This window comes from Narcine bancroftii, chromosome 8 (genome assembly GCF_036971445.1).
Source record: "Narcine bancroftii isolate sNarBan1 chromosome 8, sNarBan1.hap1, whole genome shotgun sequence".
Classification (NCBI taxonomy): Eukaryota; Metazoa; Chordata; class Chondrichthyes; order Torpediniformes; family Narcinidae; genus Narcine; species Narcine bancroftii.
Genome location: NC_091476.1, coordinates 85331933 through 85350498, shown reverse-complemented (window position 1 = coordinate 85350498; position 18566 = coordinate 85331933). Strand labels below are relative to the sequence as shown.

The 18566-nt window shown below is 42.7% G+C and overlaps 1 long non-coding RNA gene across 7 annotated transcripts in view; it reads right to left on the bottom strand.

Annotated features, from left to right (window-relative positions):
• The window catches only part of LOC138740992 (uncharacterized), a 39737-nt gene that overhangs the window by 12351 nt on the left and 8820 nt on the right, over positions 1-18566 (bottom strand). For 4 of the 7 annotated variants that reach the window (XR_011343250.1, XR_011343253.1, XR_011343249.1 and 1 more), the window contains exons 2-4: positions 14641-14862; positions 9894-10017; positions 9042-9166 (exon numbers count right to left, since the gene is read on the bottom strand). This is a non-coding gene — a long non-coding RNA (uncharacterized lncRNA). Of the gene's footprint in view, positions 1-9041; positions 9167-9883; positions 10018-14640; positions 14863-18566 lie in introns of all 7 variants that reach the window. The other 3 variants (XR_011343252.1, XR_011343251.1, XR_011343255.1) reach the window with 3 other exon arrangements.

Here is an 18566-nt window from a genome sequence, read left to right as displayed (position 1 = left end):
AACAGTATTTACTTTTCCTTTGATCTCTTGTCATAAGAGCCAGACTGGATCATTTTTCCTGTTTTCATTTTATTTTGCCTTTAGGGGATATACATTACTTGTAAATTATGCATTTGCTCTGTAAGTGTTACCATTGCTTATTTACCGTCATATCCTAGTAGGTACTTTCCGTGTCTGCCTTGGCTCAATCTGGAGCCTTGTATTCTTCAAATGTAAACGTCTAGTTTAAAAAAAACTAATTTCAATTCTTCCAGTTTCCCCCAAATTAATTCTACTTGTGAATTTCTGAAGCTAAAATTCCTCCACACCTCTTATTTTTCCCCATTGAAGAACATCAGAGGTAGTTTTTAATTTGTATCTGTCTTCTATGACTTTGATGACTATGACCCCTGGGATGAAGAGGTTGACTTATGATGAAAGATTAAATCATCTAGGATTGTATTCGCTCGAGTTCAGAAGAATGAGAGGAGATCTTATAGAAACATATAGGATTATGAAGGGTATGGATAGGATAGATGTAGGAAGGTTTTTTGAGCTGGCCGGCGAAACTAAAACGAGAGGACACAGTCTCAAGATTCGGGGGAGTAGATTTAGGACAGAGATGAGGAAAAATAGTTTTTCCCAGAGAGTAGTGAATGTTTGGAATTCCCTAACCAGGGAAGTGGTTGAGGCTGCCTCATTAAACATATTTAAAATTCGGTTAGATAAACTTTTACATGATAAAGGAATTAGGGGATATGGGGGAAGGCAGGTAGGTGGAGTTAGGTCATAAATTAGATCAGCCATGATCATATTGAATGGCGGAGCAGGCTCGATGGGCCATTTTTGGCCTACTCCTGTTCCTACTTCCTATGTTCCTATGTTCTAAAATTAGCCTAGGAAGTTAATTATTCCAGGTAGTTTCTATTTCATATCAACCTGAAATAGAAGCTTCCTGGAATAATTAACTCCCAATTTTTGTCATCTGGAACCATGCCTCTGGAATGTCTATCATATATGAATCCAGTCAAATCTATTCATGCCACCTACACCTTGGAGGAGGGTAGACAGAAGGAATAGAGAGAGGTGTTACGAACCAGATGAGAACAGGTTTGTCTAAGGGAAGGAATTAAGCACTGGCTGCAAAAACTGTATCTAAGCAAAGCAGATAAGCAAGGAAATCTGCAGATGCCACTATCTAGTTCTATGCACAAAACTGCTGGAGAAATACAACAGGTCTCATATCATCTACAGGAATTAAAAGGGAGTCAGTGTTCCTTTGTCAGGAAAATCAAAAATCAGGCAGATACGTGAATTGAAAAGGTGCGGGGAGGGTGAAGGGAGGGGGAGCACAGGCTAACAGGTAAGAGATCGTAGGTACATTTGTAAGGGGAGAGGAGATAAAGCTGAGATGTGATGTGGCAAGAGCTGAGAACAAAGAAGAGTTGCTCTCTGATGGAAGGAAGGGAAGAGGGTGGGGAGCTGGAGGAAGGGGAACAGAGTAGGGTAAGTGTGGGGGGAGAGGTTAACAAAGATTGGTGAAGTCAATATTGATTCATTCTGGTTGGAGACTGCTGAGTATAAAGTGTTTTCTTCTGATGTCTAATTATCTGGTCTAGACAGGAAGTAAGGTGGAAGTTGCAGAAGGCATCACCACTATCTCCCAACACCTGACGATGGGGAGTAGTTTCTGAGGACTCTGGCAACCTTACACCACTTTACAAAAGTGGAGCAGCAAGAACAGTTAAACTCTATGGTTGGGGAAACCTATGAAAAAATAATTATCAGCAGAATTTGCAATGACTTGGACATGTGGGTTTCTGATAATGAGAATGTTTCTTGTCATATACATTGTGCAATGTACACATGCACCAAAATTCTTACTTGCTGTGACTTACAGGCACTTTGCAGAAAACAACTCCAAAAACATCAAAAAAATCCCCCACTTAATTGGATTAAAACAGGTCAATCAATGCAAAAAGAACTCTGATAAATATTCAGAGTGGGAGCAGTCCTTGATTAGGGTAACAAGAGCCTGATGTCTGTCAAAAAGAAACTGTTGTTAAACTGGAGCGCTGGCCTTCAGGCTCCTGTACCCTTTGCACAAAGGTAGCAGTGTGACCAGGGTGATGGGGGTCCTTTGTGATGTTGGCTGCTTGCTTGAGGAAAATCAGCATGGATTGGCGAAGGGAAACTAATCTGATACAGTTTTTAATGAGGTAACAGAGAGAAGCCATCTAGATGTTGATGTGGTGGACATGGAGTTTCAAAAGTTACTTGAGTGTGCTGTCGAACAGGTTGATCCTTGATAATGAAGCCCACAGAGAAAACATTGCCTCTGCAATGTATGGAACAGGTTGAGATATGTACTGTTGCAATGTTTAAGGAAAAATTGAATGGATACTGTAGAGATAGAGTGCTAGTAATCCTCCTGACAACTAGAGGGAGTCGGAGACTAGTTTGTGACAGTTGGATTCAAGATAGAGGTCTCCCCACAATCTTGTGTACTTTAGCTAATAAAGTACAGTTGTTTTAAAAGAACTCTAGCTTCTTTATAACAATAAAAGAAACATCACAAGGTACCATGAGTAGAAGAAACACCAGGGTGTGCATCAATTGTTATCAGCAGAGATATGCAGAGTGTAAATGCTCCTGACATTGTATATTGGACTGGAAATGTTGACCACGAGTGAAGGTTGTTCAAACAAAGATTCAAGATCAAGATTCAATTTATTATATTGTAATAAACGGTGTCATATTACACTGAATTGCTTTTGCCTGCTGTAAGGCTGACAAACTTGCCATCGGCAGAAATTGCCTGAAGCGCCTCTTACAGTCAGAGAAAGAGAAGCAATTTTGGATCACTGCAAGATTCAATGATCCGTGATCAAATTGTGTCCGGGATTATTGACAAGAAAGTGAAGGAGGTTGCTGTGAGAGACAGAGCTTACCTTAGCTGGAGCTGTGAAGATATGCCAGGCCAATAAATTAGTTCTGCAGCCCACAAAAAAGTGTGGTGAGAGGGCAAAAGCCAGTGAAAATGAAGCCACAGTGGATGACAACACAGACAAACAAAAAACGAGATATAGGAAACAACAGAAAGATAGAGAGACATTCAAGTGTGAATTGGTTTCAAAATAATTATGGAGAAAGATAGGTCTGGACCTGAGGTTGAGATTTTTAACTGGGGGAAGGCTCATTTTAAGGAGATGAGAAAGGATTTGGAAGGTGTGGACTGGGATAAATGGTTTTATGGGAAGGATGTAGAAGGAAAATGGGTGAAATTTTAAGGGTACAGAGATGGTACATTCCTGTTAGGATGAAAGGAAAGGTTAAATGTTTTAGGAGCCTTGGTTTTCAAGGGATATTAGAAATATGGTTTAGAAAAAGAGAGAGGTGCACAACAAGTATAGACAGCATGAAGTAAATGAGGTGTTAGAGGAATATAAAGATTGTAAAATGAATCTTAAGAAGGAAATTAGAAAGGCTAAGAGGAGATATGAGGTTGTGTTGTCAAGTAGGGTGACAATAAATCCAAAGGGTTTCTACAGATATATGAGGAGCAAAAGTATAGTGAGGGACCCCTAGAGGATGATAAGGGGGTGGCTATGCGTGGAGCCAAAGGAGATGGGGGAGATTTTGAACAGTATTTTTTTTCAGTATTTACTAAGGACAAGGATATTCATCTGTGTAAAATAATGGAAATGTAGGGAAGTTATGGAAACGGTGATGATTAAAGAAGAGGAAATTCTGGTGCTTTTAAAGAAAATAAAGGTGGGTAAGTCTCCAGGTCCCTTGGGCCTTGAGGGAGATTAGTGTAGAAATAGTAGGGGCTTTGATGGAGATATTTAAAATGTCATTAGTAATGGGAGTAGTGCCGGAGGATTGGAGGGTACCTCATGTAGTTCCATTATTTTAAAAAAGATGCTAGGAGTAAATCTAGTAATTATAGGCCTGTAAGTTTGATGTCAGTGGGTGTTGGGTAAGTTAATGGAAAATATTCTTAAGAGATGGTATATATCAATATTTGGATGGGCAGGGTTTGATTAGGAATAGTCAACATGGATAGTGAGGGGAAAAATCATGTTTGACAAACCTTATTGAATTTTTTGAGGAGGTGACTAGGAAATTTGTTGAGGGTAAGGTGGTGAATGTTGTATATATGGACTTTAGTAAGGTCTTTGATAAATTTCCTCAGGGAAGGATATTTAGGAAGGTTCAATCATTAGGTATTAACATTGAAGAAGTAAAATGGATTCAACAATGGGTGATGGTAGATGTCAGAGAGTAGTGGTAGATAACTGTTTGCCGGATTGGAAGCTGGTGTCTAGTGGTGTGTGCCTTAAGGTTCAGTATTGGGCCCATTACTGTTTGTCATATACATTCATGATCTGGATGATGGATTGGGAAATTGGATTAGTAAATATGTGGATGATACTAAGATAGGAGGAGCTGTGGATAATGAAGAAGAGTTTCAAAGCTTGCAGAGGGATTTAGGCCATTTAGAAGAGTGGGCTGAAAGATGGCAGATGGAATTTAATGCAGATAAGTGTTAAATGTTAAATTTTTGTAGGGCTAATCAAAATAGAACATACATGGTGAATGGACCAGAGGGATCTAGGAAATGATATATAGTTCCCTGAAGGTGAAGTTACTCGTGGATAGGGTAGTGAAGAAAGCTTATGGTATGTTGCTCTTTATAAAACAGAACATTGAGTGTAGGAGCTGGGATGTTTTGTTACAATTGTACAAGGCATTGGTGAGGCCAAATTTGGAGTATTATGTACAGTTTTGATCACTAAAATATTGGAAAGATATCAACAAAATGGGGAGAGTGCAGAGAAGATTTACTAGGATGTTGCTGGGGTTACAGGGAAAGGTTAAATAAGTTTGGACTTTATTCTTTGGAGTGTAGAGGTTGAGAGGGGAATTGTTTGAGGTTCTTAAAATTATTACGGGTATAGATAGAGTGGATATGGAGAGGCTTTTTCCTTTAAGAAAGGGGGAGATACAAACAAGAGGACACAAGTTGAGAGTTAGGGACAAATGTTTAGAGGAAACATAAGGGAAGGCTTCTTTATTCAGAGAGTGGTGGATGTGTGGAATGATCTTCCGGACACAGTGGTAGAGGCAGGCTTGATATTAACATTTAAGGAGAAGTTGGATATGTGTATGGACAGGAAAGGAATGGAGGGTTGGAGATTGAGTGTTGGTCAGAGGGATTAGGTGGGAGCAAGTGTTGGGCATGGACTAGATGGGCCAAATTGGCCTGGATCTGTGCTGTAATTGTTATATGGTTATATATTTGGTTATATGTGGCACTCAACATGCACCAAAACAATGCTCAGCCTATGGAAAAGTCTGTAATAAGTGCAAAGGGCAGAATTACTATGCAAAGGGAAACCAAACAGAAGTGAAAGTGTGTACACTGTACACACTATAGAAGAAATTGCCCTCAATTATACACTTTTTAAGTGGCCTGGTAGTGCAGGAAGATTATCAACCAACAGACACTGAACAGCCAAGTGTGAACAGAGTCGAGCAGGACAAGTGGACTGTGTCACTACATACAAATGGACAAAATATTCCTTTAAAGCTCGACACAGGGTCAAAGGTTCAATTTGATCTGTGAGCGTGACATCAGGGCAATGAAGATAAAGCCATACATCCATGCAAATCCTGTACAGCTCAAAGCTGAGAATAGACAGAGCATTGACATGAAAGATACATGTAAACTCAAGGTGAAAGTTGAAGAGAGCACCATCTCAGGTTCACAGTAGTTCCAGATGGACATGAATCACTGCTTGATGACAAAACATGTGTAAACTTAAATCTAGTCAAGGGGTGTACCACATTAACAGGGACAATGCATGGAACAGCGTAGAGGAAATATTGGATCAATTTCCTGACATCTTCAAGGGGGTTGGAGTTCCACCATTCACCTCTAAGATACAGTTAAAGGAGGACGCACGGCCAGTAGTACATGGCCCGAGGTGGGTTCCAGTGCCACTAAAAGAAAAGCTCAAAAAGGAATCCGTCCAAATGATGTCACTAGGGGTCATAAAGAAAGTGGAGGAGCCCACAGAATGGGTGAATGCAATGGTGTGTGTTAAAAAGAACAGTGACCTATGTGTGTGCATGGACCCAACAGACTTGAATGTCAATATAAAGAGGAAACATTATCCGATTCCAACCAGGATTGAAATTAGAAATGAAATGGCCGGTGCAAAGTTTTTCACTAATTTAGATGCATCCCAGAGCTTCTAGCAAATAAAACTGCATGAGGATGGCACAAAATACACAATTTGGCCAATACTCCTGTCTGAGGAAGCCTTTTGGAATTTCTTCAGCTCCAGAAGTGTTTCACAGGACAATGGGGTACATCATAGAACCAAATATTGGGTACGTGTGTACATGGATGACATGATCCTATGGGAACCAACTCAAGAATAACACAATGAGAGGCACATCAAAGTGCTGCAACACATCCAGAAGTATGGATTAAAGCTAAACAGAAAAATATTAGTTTGGTGTGATGGAAATCACCTTTCTGGGAGATAAACTGTCAGAAGCAGGTGTGAAGCCAGACAAGAGCAAGGTGAAAGCAATTTTAGAGGAGCCCAGACCCATAGACAATAGTAATACTCCAAAAGGATGGACAGACTGGTGGAGTGGGCAGACACAAGATGGATGTAGTCTATTATGAAGTATTCTACAATAAGACATTGAGAGTGCTGGGAATGATCAATTTCATTGGTAAATTCAAACCAAACCTGTTGTCCAAAAAAATGTACCTGAGGAAGTTATTACAGGACAAATGTGAATTCAAGTGGACAGACAACCACGAGGAAGAATGGGGATGACTGAAGACCATTCTAACTACTGAACCAGTACTTTTCTCATTCTTGACGCATCCCAAAAGACAAAAATATCTATGGATTCTTCAAAACATGGAATAGGTACCTTGCTGATTCAGGCTGTGGGAGAAGATTGGAGGCCAGTAGCATACACATAATGGACGATGACAACTTTTGAATGTTGATACCTACACATCGAGAAATAGTGCCTGGGTCTCATCTATGCACTTGAGAAATTCCACTATTATGTGTATGGTCGACCAACATTCATGGCAGAGACAGACCACAAGCCATTAATAGTGATATTCAAGAAAAATCTCAGTGAGATGTCACCGAGAATCCAAAGACTGATGATGAAGCTCCAAAGTTATGACTTAGAATTGATGTCCACACCAGAGAAACTTATTGCATCAGCTGCTGCATTGACCAGGGCAACGATGCAGAGTGAAGCACAAAATGAGAGTTCCACAGAGATGGATGTGAATCTCCACATAAACATGATCACTGAATCACTTCCCATATGAAATCCAAGCAGATCACAACTAAAAGAGAAAAGGACACAATTCTACAGAAGGTCACCATGAATTTGAATAAAGGATGGACTAGAGGTGAGTGTTAGTCATACTATGACATCAGAGCTGAGCTGAGTGCTGTCATCAGGTTTCTACTCAGACAGAACAGAGATGTCAAAGATGTCGAATGGAAACAAAAGCATCTGCAATGGAGACAAAAAAGTAAACTATGACAAGTCAGCAAGAAGCTTAGGCCCACTGGCACAGCATGACATGGAGAGACTCAGAGATTCCAACACCTGGGACAAAAAGCCCCTGTTCTGGAGGAAGTAAATCCATGATCCTACCCTGTCAGATCAGAGAATAGTCAAATACTGAGGAGGAATCAAAAGAGCCTGCTGAAAATGCAAGAGACACTGCAGGAACAGATGAATCCAGAAGATCCAACCTGCAAAGCTCAGAGGAAACACCACAAGTGCTAGACAGTAGTGGACCAGCAGAGCTGATACAAGCATCTTTGGCATAAAGATCCAAACCCATTATCAATGCATCTGACAGACTGAACCTTTAAAAGAAAAACAACTACACTTAAAATGTTTGTGCTGCTGATGTTGTGTTAACATTTGTGTTGAACTTTAAATTGAAATTAGTGTGTCATCTTCTTTTCTTTCTTCTTTGGCTTGGCTTCGCAGATGAAGATTTATGGAGGGGTAATGTCCACGTCAGCTGCAGGCTCGTTGGTGGCTGACAAGTCCGATGCGGGACAGGCATACACGGTTGCAGCGATTACAAGGGAAAGAGGGGGAGGACGTGGACATGTCCTCGGGCCTGCGCAAAGGAGCTTTTAGGTAGAGTGCAGTGTGCGCAGTACTGGCCCCAACCTTTACACCCATGGTTTGTGTGCCATGGCCAAGCAAGCTGGGATGTGGCAGCGAGGTCCTTGGGTCGTAGTGGCCTTCATATTGCTAGATTAAACATCTCAAGGAAAGGGTATGTAGTGATAAAGCATTAGTGATTCTCCTAACCACTAGAGGGAGTCAGAAAGTAATTTATGGCAGCTTCGATTGGATTTAAGATTGATGCCTCCACATGATCTTGTATACTTTGGCCAATTAAAGAATACTGTGGTTGTTATAAAAGAACACAGGTTTCTTTATTACAATAAAAAAAATCAGATACATGGATAGGATGGGTTCAATGGGATATCGGCCAAATGTAGGCAGATGGGTCTAGTGTGAGTGGGACATATTGGCCAGCAAGAGGGGGCTGAGGGGCCTGTTTCCATGGTGTTTGACACAATGATTTTCTGTCTATAACAAGATGGAAACACAGAGTGGCAATTTCTCAGGCTAGAGGACAGGGTGTACAAGAGTTCCCCAAGGTGCTCTGATTGGGCATTATAGGGCATATTGTTAGATGACACTGAACTTGGAGGCGCAGGAGATTGTGAATAGTAATCAAAAGGATGGACAGACTGGTGGAGTGGGCAGACACAAGATGGATGTAGTCTATTATGAAGTATTCTACAATAAGACATTAAAACAATACAGTAAAACCGCTGATATCCAGCATTCATGGAGATTGGTAGATGCTGGATAAGTGTACTTTCCAGTTGCTCAAGGTATTCTTGCAATCCCCAACTAATACACCTGCATTAAGAATAAAATGTTTAAAAATACTCTTCTGTACTTACACTGAACAAACTTCACTTGCATGAATATATAAACCTTAAAGCATTTTACTTTATTTTCAGCCTCATTCTTTGAAAACATTTAACCGTCGTTGCATCTGCAGGTTCCTCCCCCTCTATGGAGCTGCCTGTAAAGACGAGCAATAACATTATAGATAATTAAATCACTCCTCCGTCCAGTTTGCAGATAAAGCCTCTGACTAGGGTTACTCTTACTAAGCAGGGATTAGCCAGCTCTTCATCCTGGGCGGTGCCATTGCTGTTTCACACAACTTGATTCTAACAGCTGCTACAAGCACAGATTGACCAAGGTGCTCCGCTGGCTGAATATTTGCTCATGTGGATTTCCTCTGCTGAAGGACAACCAGATGGATTTGTACAATACCCCAGTAACTCTATGCCAATATTAGTTTCCAGGTTGAATTGAAATATTTCAGCTACCACAATGAGAGTCCTGGGCTCTGACTACTCCTCCAGTAATGAAAGCATGGGGAGAAGCACCTAAGTGAATAACAGGCTGGATGTGAAGATTGTTTTGTTTTGTTCCACCAACTGCTGACTGCTGCCTTAAAGCAGGAAACCTGCTTTGATGTAATGTTTTTGAAAGATCAAATGCAAATCTCTCAGTGAGTCCACAGCTTTCCTATGAGAACCAGTCTCAATCCCCTTGCACTCCATGCTGTGGAAAGACCAGATTCTCATCAGATTCCAGTCCACCACCACTCAGTAAATGTTAGGTCTGATCACGCAATGAATGGTACAAGTTACAGACTCAAATCTAATCAGGGTGTTCAGAAAGTTTAAAAGCAGCAGAAGGAAGAATGAGTTATTTTGGAATATATTACCCATTTGTACCTGGACCACAGCAGGAAACTTTTCTCCTGACATATCATGAGACACATATTACAGCAAGTGGCAGATTCAATAAGGTCGCACAGCAACGTCCAGTGGTGAAGGTTGAACAATTACCTGTTCATATCTAAAGATTAACAAACGAAAATTATTCATGTAGCACTTAGAACCATAGAACACTACAGCACTGAAAACATTCGGCCCTTCCAGTGTGTGACGAAAACATTATTCCGCTCGTCTCATTGGCCTGCACCCATTCCATAACCCTCCAGACCTCTCCTATCCATGTATCTATACAAGTTATTTTTAAAAATTAAGAGCAAGCCCACATTTACGAGGTCAGATGGCAACTCTTACAATACAATTGAGTCTGTAGCACCTTTGATGTGCAATGCAGGAATAAACAGATTGGCAGATGCAGTGTGACAAAATGCAGATGTTACACTTGGCACAAATGTGTTTCATTCAAGTGTCTGAGTGCAAAGAGCATGCAAGAATGACATAAATCACATTGCAGTGCTCGTTGCCCAAGTGAGATGACATTGTATATTTCTGACCAACCGGGTGGCCACTCACAGGAAGCAAGTTTGTAACAGTTTCACGCTGAACTAAGTCTGAACTATGCAAATGGCTAATCAAGCAGCAGTCCCTCTGCCAAGGAGCATCCACGTCACGGAGAGGGCGAGAGGCTGAGGCTGCACGCAGACTTGTGCAAGGGAAGGAGAGGGTGAAACCTGAAGCCTGGGTAGACTTTACATCACTCCACACCCAGTGTGATGGTTGTGATTCCCGCGGAGGGTGCACGTGATAGTGGACGGAGCTAACAGCTAGCTAGAGCATGCTGAAGGATGAAAGCACATTCCTGAGAGCTCATTCTCTGCCGGGAATTCCCAGCATTCCGAGATGCAAGACCCTGTATCTCAAGGCTGGGGTTTCCCAAGCCATTGATGACAACAACCACCTGAAGAAACACACAAAGATCAGCGTGAACAGAGCCGTGTCATACCCATGCTCCTGTTCGGCTGCGAATCATGGGTCCTCTACCGGCATCATCTACGGCTCCTAGAACGCTTCCATCAGCGCTGTCTCCGCTCCATCCTCAACATTCATTGGAATGACTTCATCACCAACATTGAAGTACTCGAGCTGGCAGAGTCCGCAAGCATTAAATCTATGCTGCTGAAGACCCAACTGTGCTGGGTGGGTCACGTCTCCAGAATGGAGGACCATCGCCTTCCCAAGATCGTGTTATATGGCGAGCTCTCCACTGGCCACCGAGACAGAGGTGTATCAAAGAAGAGGTACAAGGACTGCTTAAAGAAATTTCTTGGTGCCTGCCACATTGACCACTGCCAGTGGGCTGATATCGCCTCCAACCGTGCATCTTGGCGCCTCACAGTTCGGCGGGCAGCAACCTCCTTTGAAGAAGACTACAGAGCCCACCTCACTGACAAAACACAAAGGAGGAAAAACCCAACACCCAACCAAGCAATTTTCCCTTGCAACCGCTGGAACCGTGCCTGCCTGTCCCACATCGGACTTGTCAGTCACCAACGAGCCTGCAGCAGACATGGACATACCCCTCCATAAATCTTCGTCAGTGAAGCCAAGCCAAAGAAGAAGAAGATGACAGTGACAATTACCCTTCCACTGGCTCCAACTAGCTCTGACAACAGGCTCAGCACCACTGTGAATATTTATAAGATGATTCATTTATAAGACCACATCTTGAATTTCCACCTAAAATGTAGGTTTTCAGCTAGACTTGCTGTCTCAGAATGCCCCAAATCTGGCATTTACCGCTGACCAGTGGAGTGATGCTGCAAGGCACATTTAATATCCTAATTCACAATATTTTAAAAGCAAAGTACTCAGTTAAAGTTTATGATTTATTTGCATACTTTAAAATAAACCACTGTCGGCTCCTTTAACAGGCCGTTTATAGCCTGTCCAGAGCTGATGGCAGTCGGATGGACCCTACGGGTGAGCCCTGAGACTTCACCATAAAGTTTCGGATTTTACATTTGGTGTACAAGACAACCTTTGATTTAGGGGTGAAATTTTAAATGTTCAAGGATCATCTCCTCTTTTAATTTAATTCAATCAATTTACTATCAGTGGCTTTCTTTACAAGCACCTGTTTGGCTGCAGCAAGTAAAAGTCTTGGTGCCTATGTACAATAAACTCATTCTTATCAACTTGTCACCGGCATTCCAAACAGCTCACCTTCTGAACACAAAAATGCAAGAGGAACTCAGCAGGTCTCCCAGTATCCTTAGGAGCTAAAGGTATACAAGAAAGTTTCAGGCCTGAGACCTTCCTCAAGGTATGAGTAAACAACAGGCAGGCCCCTGAATGAAAAGTCGAGGGGAGAAGTGAAGAAAGGGCAGGGGGTAGAGGACAGGCCACCAGCACAGGGGCGTAGAGTTTGAGAGCAGTAGAGAGTGCAGAGCAGTGAGAGAAGCTCTCACAGAACTCCCTTCAAAGAGATGAGAACTACTTCAGGGTAGACATCCCTTGAAAAGATTTTGCAGCAGGAGATTGAGTCCATGGAGGGAAGGCAGATTTTGAGGGAAGTGCAAAACGGATATTGAGCAGAGAAGCTCCTGTCCCACGCTGTGATGCATCCAGAAAGACTGGAGCACCTGTTGAAGTTGTTGATGAATGGGGAGACATGCAAATTTCCTGAGTCTTTAAAGAAACTAGAGGTGTTGGGGCAATTTCTTGATTGATGGGCTTGTCCCAGGTCAGATCATTGGAGATATGTTTTCCAAAAATTAGAAACTATCTATTCCTTCATCTTCAGCGCTGTTAATGTGAACAGAGGTGCCCACTCTTATGACGTCAATGATCATCTCCTTCATCTCATTGACATTGAGAGGTTGGCAACAAGCCACTGGACTTTCAATCTCTTACCTGTATTCTATCTCATCATTATTTGATACCCAGCCCACTATTGTCACCGCACTCTCATCATCCACCACATGTGCATTAAGTCCCTGAACCCAGGTCAGTCAATATAATGCCAGCCATAATTTGCACTCCCTTCCCACCTCTTGTTATTCCTGATGGGGGAGGCATTGGTGAGGAGAGTAGACCGGAGACTCTGTGCAAGGGATCGTGACTCTCGGATGATATGTTGCCTCTTAAGGGCCAGGGTCAGCGATGTCTCTGGTCGAGTCCATAGAATTCTACAGAGGGAAGGTGATACAGATGCTGTCTGTACATATCTACAGATGCTGTGGATATGCTGTAACCAATAGGAAAAGGAAAGGACACTGTTTGACCCATTGAGTTTCTCCAGTCATGCTGCCTGTAGACTTTTATGTTTTATTTGTGAATACAAGGAGTTAGGAGAGAACCTAAAGACTAGGTCCTCAAGATTGATAATCTCTGAAGGGCAAGATTAGGAAGTAATGGCAGATGAATGTGTTGTTGAGTAATTGGTGCAGGGAGAAGGGGTTGAAGTTTGTGGTCATTGGGATCTCATGTGGGGTGAGTATAAGCTACACAAAAAAGATGGGTTGCACCTGAACTGGAGAGGGATCAATATCCTTGTGGACAGGTTTGTTAGCGCTGTTAGGGAGGGTTTAAACTGGCTGGGCAGGGTGTTAGCTCAGATGACGCAGCAGTTGGCAAAATGGCAGATGTAATGACACTCTAAGGAAGGACAGGCTGTGGATGGAGCAGAACCAGAAGATTGTGACATCATGGGCACCAATCTTCACTCCATCGAGGACATCTACAAGAGGAGGTGTCTTCAGAAATGCAGCCTCTATCCGCAAAGACCCCCCACCACCCAGGCCATGCCCTCTTCACTCTGCTGCTATTGGGGAAAAGGTACAGGAGGCTGAAGACGAGCACTCAACAGCACAAGGACAGCTTCTTCCCCACTGCCATCGGATTTCTGAATGATCAATGAACCAAAGACACTGCTTCACTTTGACTTTTTCTTGCACTATGTTTGATTTATTATGGAAGGTGGTTTATATGAACGTTTTCCCTGTGACGCCGCTGCAAAGCAACACATTTCATGATAATGCAGTAAGTTGGATGGGTTGAAGTGGACGTACTTTAATACAGGAGTATTAGGAATCGAGCAGATGAACTCAGAGTGTGGGTCAATACATGGAACCATGACATTGTGGCCATTACCGATATGTGGCTATTTTGGGCGCAGGAATGACTGCAGGATGTACAATAAGTGTGTGAAAGGGATGGGGGAGTGAGATTGCTGATCAGGGGGAAGTAATGGAGGGATTGTCTACTGAGTCATTGTGGGTGGATGTCAAGAACAGGAAGGGGGCAAGAAGCCTTCTCGATATGTGTTATCGATCTCCCCCCCCCACCCCCGCCCCCCGCCATAGTAACAGAGACATCAAGGAGCAGATAACAAGGAAGATTCCAGAAAGGTACAAAAATAATGTTGTAGTGTAGTGATGGGTGATTTTAACATTCCTAATATTGATTGGCACCATCTTAGAGTGAAGGGCTTGGATGGAGTGCAATTGTAAGGTTTCCTGTGCCAATATGTGGATAGGCCAACTAGAGGAGAGGCTGTTCTTGACCTGGTCTTGGACAAATGAACCAGGACAGGTGTCAGTGGGTGATGAATGTGATCACAGCTCCTTCTCCTTTACCATAGGGCTGGAGAACATCAAACATAAAACATTACAGCACAATACAGGCCCTTCGGCCCTCGATGTGGTGCTGACCAATTTATTCAGTCGCTACCATTTCCTCCAATCACCTCCTGGCTTTCTTTTCCTTCCCAGCTCTTGTTATTCTTGATGGGGAAGGCATTGGTGAGGAGAGTAGACCGGAGACTCTGTGCAAGGGATCGTGACTCTCGGATGATATGTTGCCTCTCAGGGGCCAGGGTCAGCGATGTCTCTGATCGAGTCCATAGAATTCTACAGTGGGAAGGTGGTACAGATGCTGTCTGTAAATATCTACAGATGCTGTGGATATGCTGTAACCAATAGGAAAAGGAAAGGACACTGTTTGACCCATTGAGTTTCTCCAGTCATGGTGCCTGTAGACTTTTATGTTTTATTTGTGAATACAAGGAGTTAGGAGAGAACCTAGAGACCAGATACATGAAGGATCATGATGGCATTTGTGGTTTTGTGACATTAACAGTGGCGAGTCATTTTTTGCCCTCCATCACACATCTATAAATTTATCAGGGTTTCTGATTGTGGTGATCCAAATATGTGTATATGTGACTGTCAATGGGTCGCTGGCCCATTCCCCACTGGTAACTCGTTCCCTGGTAACTACTCCCCTTGTGACTCTGGAATAAAGGTCGATCTCGCTCTCCCTGTCCTCAGTTGAGCACACGGAATCGGGCCAGTTACAAGTCTAAAGTGTAATAAAACCTCTCGTTCTTCACTCTACGGCTTTGGAGTCATTGATAGAGCCTATCACTGATGTAATTTCAAATCTCCGCAAACACCTGAGGAAGTAAAGGCTCTGACATGCTTTCCTCGCGATGCCAAGAGCTGCATTCTGACGTGGTGAATGTAGGCTCGATCTTGCATTTTAAGAATAAATTGAATAGATTTGAAAAAATTTTAAGATTTAAGATTTAGATTTTTAAATGTTCAAGATTTAAGAATTGACCTTGTTTTAAGAATAAATTGGATAGATATATGAACACTATAAATGGCTGCGATGATTCATTAACAATGAGCTGAACACCTTCTATGTCAACTGTGACAGTATTTAAAGGTGGCTTGGAAGGAATTGTTAGAGCAGCTTGTACACACATTTTACAACAAAGAATTTTTGGAGGACTTTTGCAGAAAGCAACAAAGTAGCAATGGTAGCAGCTTGCCTGGGAGAACATGTGATCTTTGCAGGCAAGGGACAGAACAGCTTTGCTCTCAGAGAGGGAGGGTGTGAAACAGAGAGAGAAGAGACAGAAATCAGTTTAAGAAGGACAAGGTGGCAAACTTTGGAAGACTGCCTGGTCAAAGGAGAAGACTGTGAAAGGTGACCTGAAAGAAAGAGGATCATCTGGAGAACCCTGAAGGGGGCAAGTTTCATCAGCAAGGCTGATTGAGAAGGAATCAGTTGTGGATGTCCTGGAAAAGGAATCTCTCTCTGAAAACCAGCAAGAACCCTCCTGAGTGGTAACCATTTGCCTGTTAAGCACCAAAGCTTGGTGAACTTTGTAATGCTAACTTCTGTGCACAGTACAAGAATTGCCTGCAACCAATGAGATTGGACTGTGATCCAAAGAAGTTTTCTAATCCTAAATATACATTACACACACTTGTGCTTAGTATTAGAGGGGGGATTAAGTAGGTTAGGTAGGTTAAGTAATAAGTTAAAGTTTAATTCAGTTTTCTGTTCAATTATAATTAAAACTACTTTTGTTTAAGTAACCCTGTGTTGTGGTGCATGTCTATTACTGCTGGTTTTGAGGGTCCTCTGGACTCTGTAACAACACTTTGAGAAGAAGAACCAAACAGTGCCAACTAGAATCCCTGAAAAAGGCTGAGGACCTTGTGATATCTATCTCTGAGGGTAATGTCAGACATCATTCAAGGGGGTGAACCCTTGCAAGGCATCAGGCCCTGATGTTGTACCTGGCAGCATACTGAACATCTGCATCAACCAACTAGCCAGAGTGTCCACAGACATTTTCAACCTCTCATTGCTGCAGTCAGAAGTTCCCATCTGCTTCAAAAGGGCATCATAATCCTGGTGCCCAAGAAGAGTAGTGTGAGCTGCCTCAACAACTACTGCCCAGTAGCATTAACTTCTACTGAGATGAAATGCTTTGAGAGGCTGGTCATGGCCAGAATGAACACGTACCTAAGCAAAGATCTGGACCCACTGCAATTCGCCTATCGTCACAATCGCTCCACAGCAAATGCAATATCGCTGGCTCTTCACTCAGCCCTGGATCACCTCAAAAACAGCAACTCATACATACGGCTGCTCTTCATCGACTACAGCTCAGCCTTCAACACCATTTTTCCCTCAGCGTTGGTCAAGAAGCTACAAACTTTGTACCCACTCTGCAACTGGATCCTTAACTTTCTCATCAGAAGACCACAGTCAGTACAATTTGGAACCAACATCTCCTCCTCACTGACGCACAAGGATACATGCTTAGCCTACAAATGCTATCTACAAGTTTGCCGATGACACCACAGTTGTCGGCAGAATCACAAACAACAATGAGGAAGTGTACAGGGGGGAGATAGATCAGCTCATTGAATAGTGCAATGACAATAAACTTGCACTCAATGTCAGCAAAACCAAGGAGATGGTTGTGAACTTCAGGAGGAAGTTAGGGGAACATGACCCAGTCCTCATCGAGGCCTCAGTATTGGAGAAGGGTCAAGAACTTCAAATTCCTGGGTGTCAACATCTCCAAGGATCTGTCCTGGAGCCTCCATGTTGACGGAATTACAAAGAAGGCTCGCTAGAGGCTATACTTTGTGAGGTGTCTGAGGAGATTTCATATGTCACCAAAAACTCTGAAACTTCTACAGCTGTACCGTGGAGAGCATTCTGCCTGATTTCATTACTGCCTGGTATGGAGGCGGCAACTTTCAGGACAAGATTAAACTCCAGAGGGTTGTTAACTCAGCCTGCAACATCACAGGCACCAGACTTCACTCCATCGAGGACATCGACACGAGGCAGTGTCTTAAAAGAGCAGCCTCTATCCTCAAAGACCCCCATCACACAGGCCATGTCCTCCTCACTCTGATACCATCAGGAATAAGATACAGGAGCCTAAAGATGAGCACTCAGTGGCATAAGGACAGCTTCTTCCCTGCTGCCATCCTAAATAATCAATGAACCAAAGACACTACCTTACTTTTCATGGACTTTTTTATATATATATAGTAATGTTGTAAGATGGTTATAGTATGAAATGTTTTCACTGTGATGCTGCTGCAGGACACTGAATTTCATGACTTGTTCATGACAATAAATTCTGATAAGAGAGGGTTATGGAATGGGAACGGGTCAGTGGGACTAGTGACATGATAGTTGGCACGGACTAGAGGGGCTAAATGGTCTGTTTTCTGTGCATTCTATAGTTCTATGGTTCTACTATGATGGGTCCAGGAAAGATCCTCTGAGGTAATGACTCCCAAGAACTTAAGATTTTAAACCATTCTACATCAATAAATTTTCCTTCGGGCTCAAACCCGAAACGTTTGTTATACATCTTCGGATGCTGCAGGGCCTGCTGAGTTTCTCCAGCACCTATATCATTTTACACCTACATTTTAGCCAAACTCTCCACTGCAAGACCACTGATGTACACTGCCTCCTGCAGCCAAGAATTTTCCGCCTCTTCGCTGTATCCCTGGTGTCCCACATTGATTTGGATTAGCTTGGCTTTTTTTAGGGATGTTGGATTAATTTCAACTACTTCAAATAGAAGGGCCCAAAATAAACATTGCTGGTTGCAGCTTCCAAAACAAGAGAGGAAAGGCTTTTGGAAGAGGTTATCCTGCAGACCTGTTATCTGATAATCTGAAAAACGTCTACTAGAGGTGGGTGCAGCAAGTGCCTCAAGGAGGATTAACGGGCAATGTGTTTCTTTCAGAAATCACAAAAGATTTATTGCAAAAACTTCCTCATCCCACCTACACCCCCCTCCCCACTGCTCACCTTCTTGTTCAAGCATTTGTTTAATTT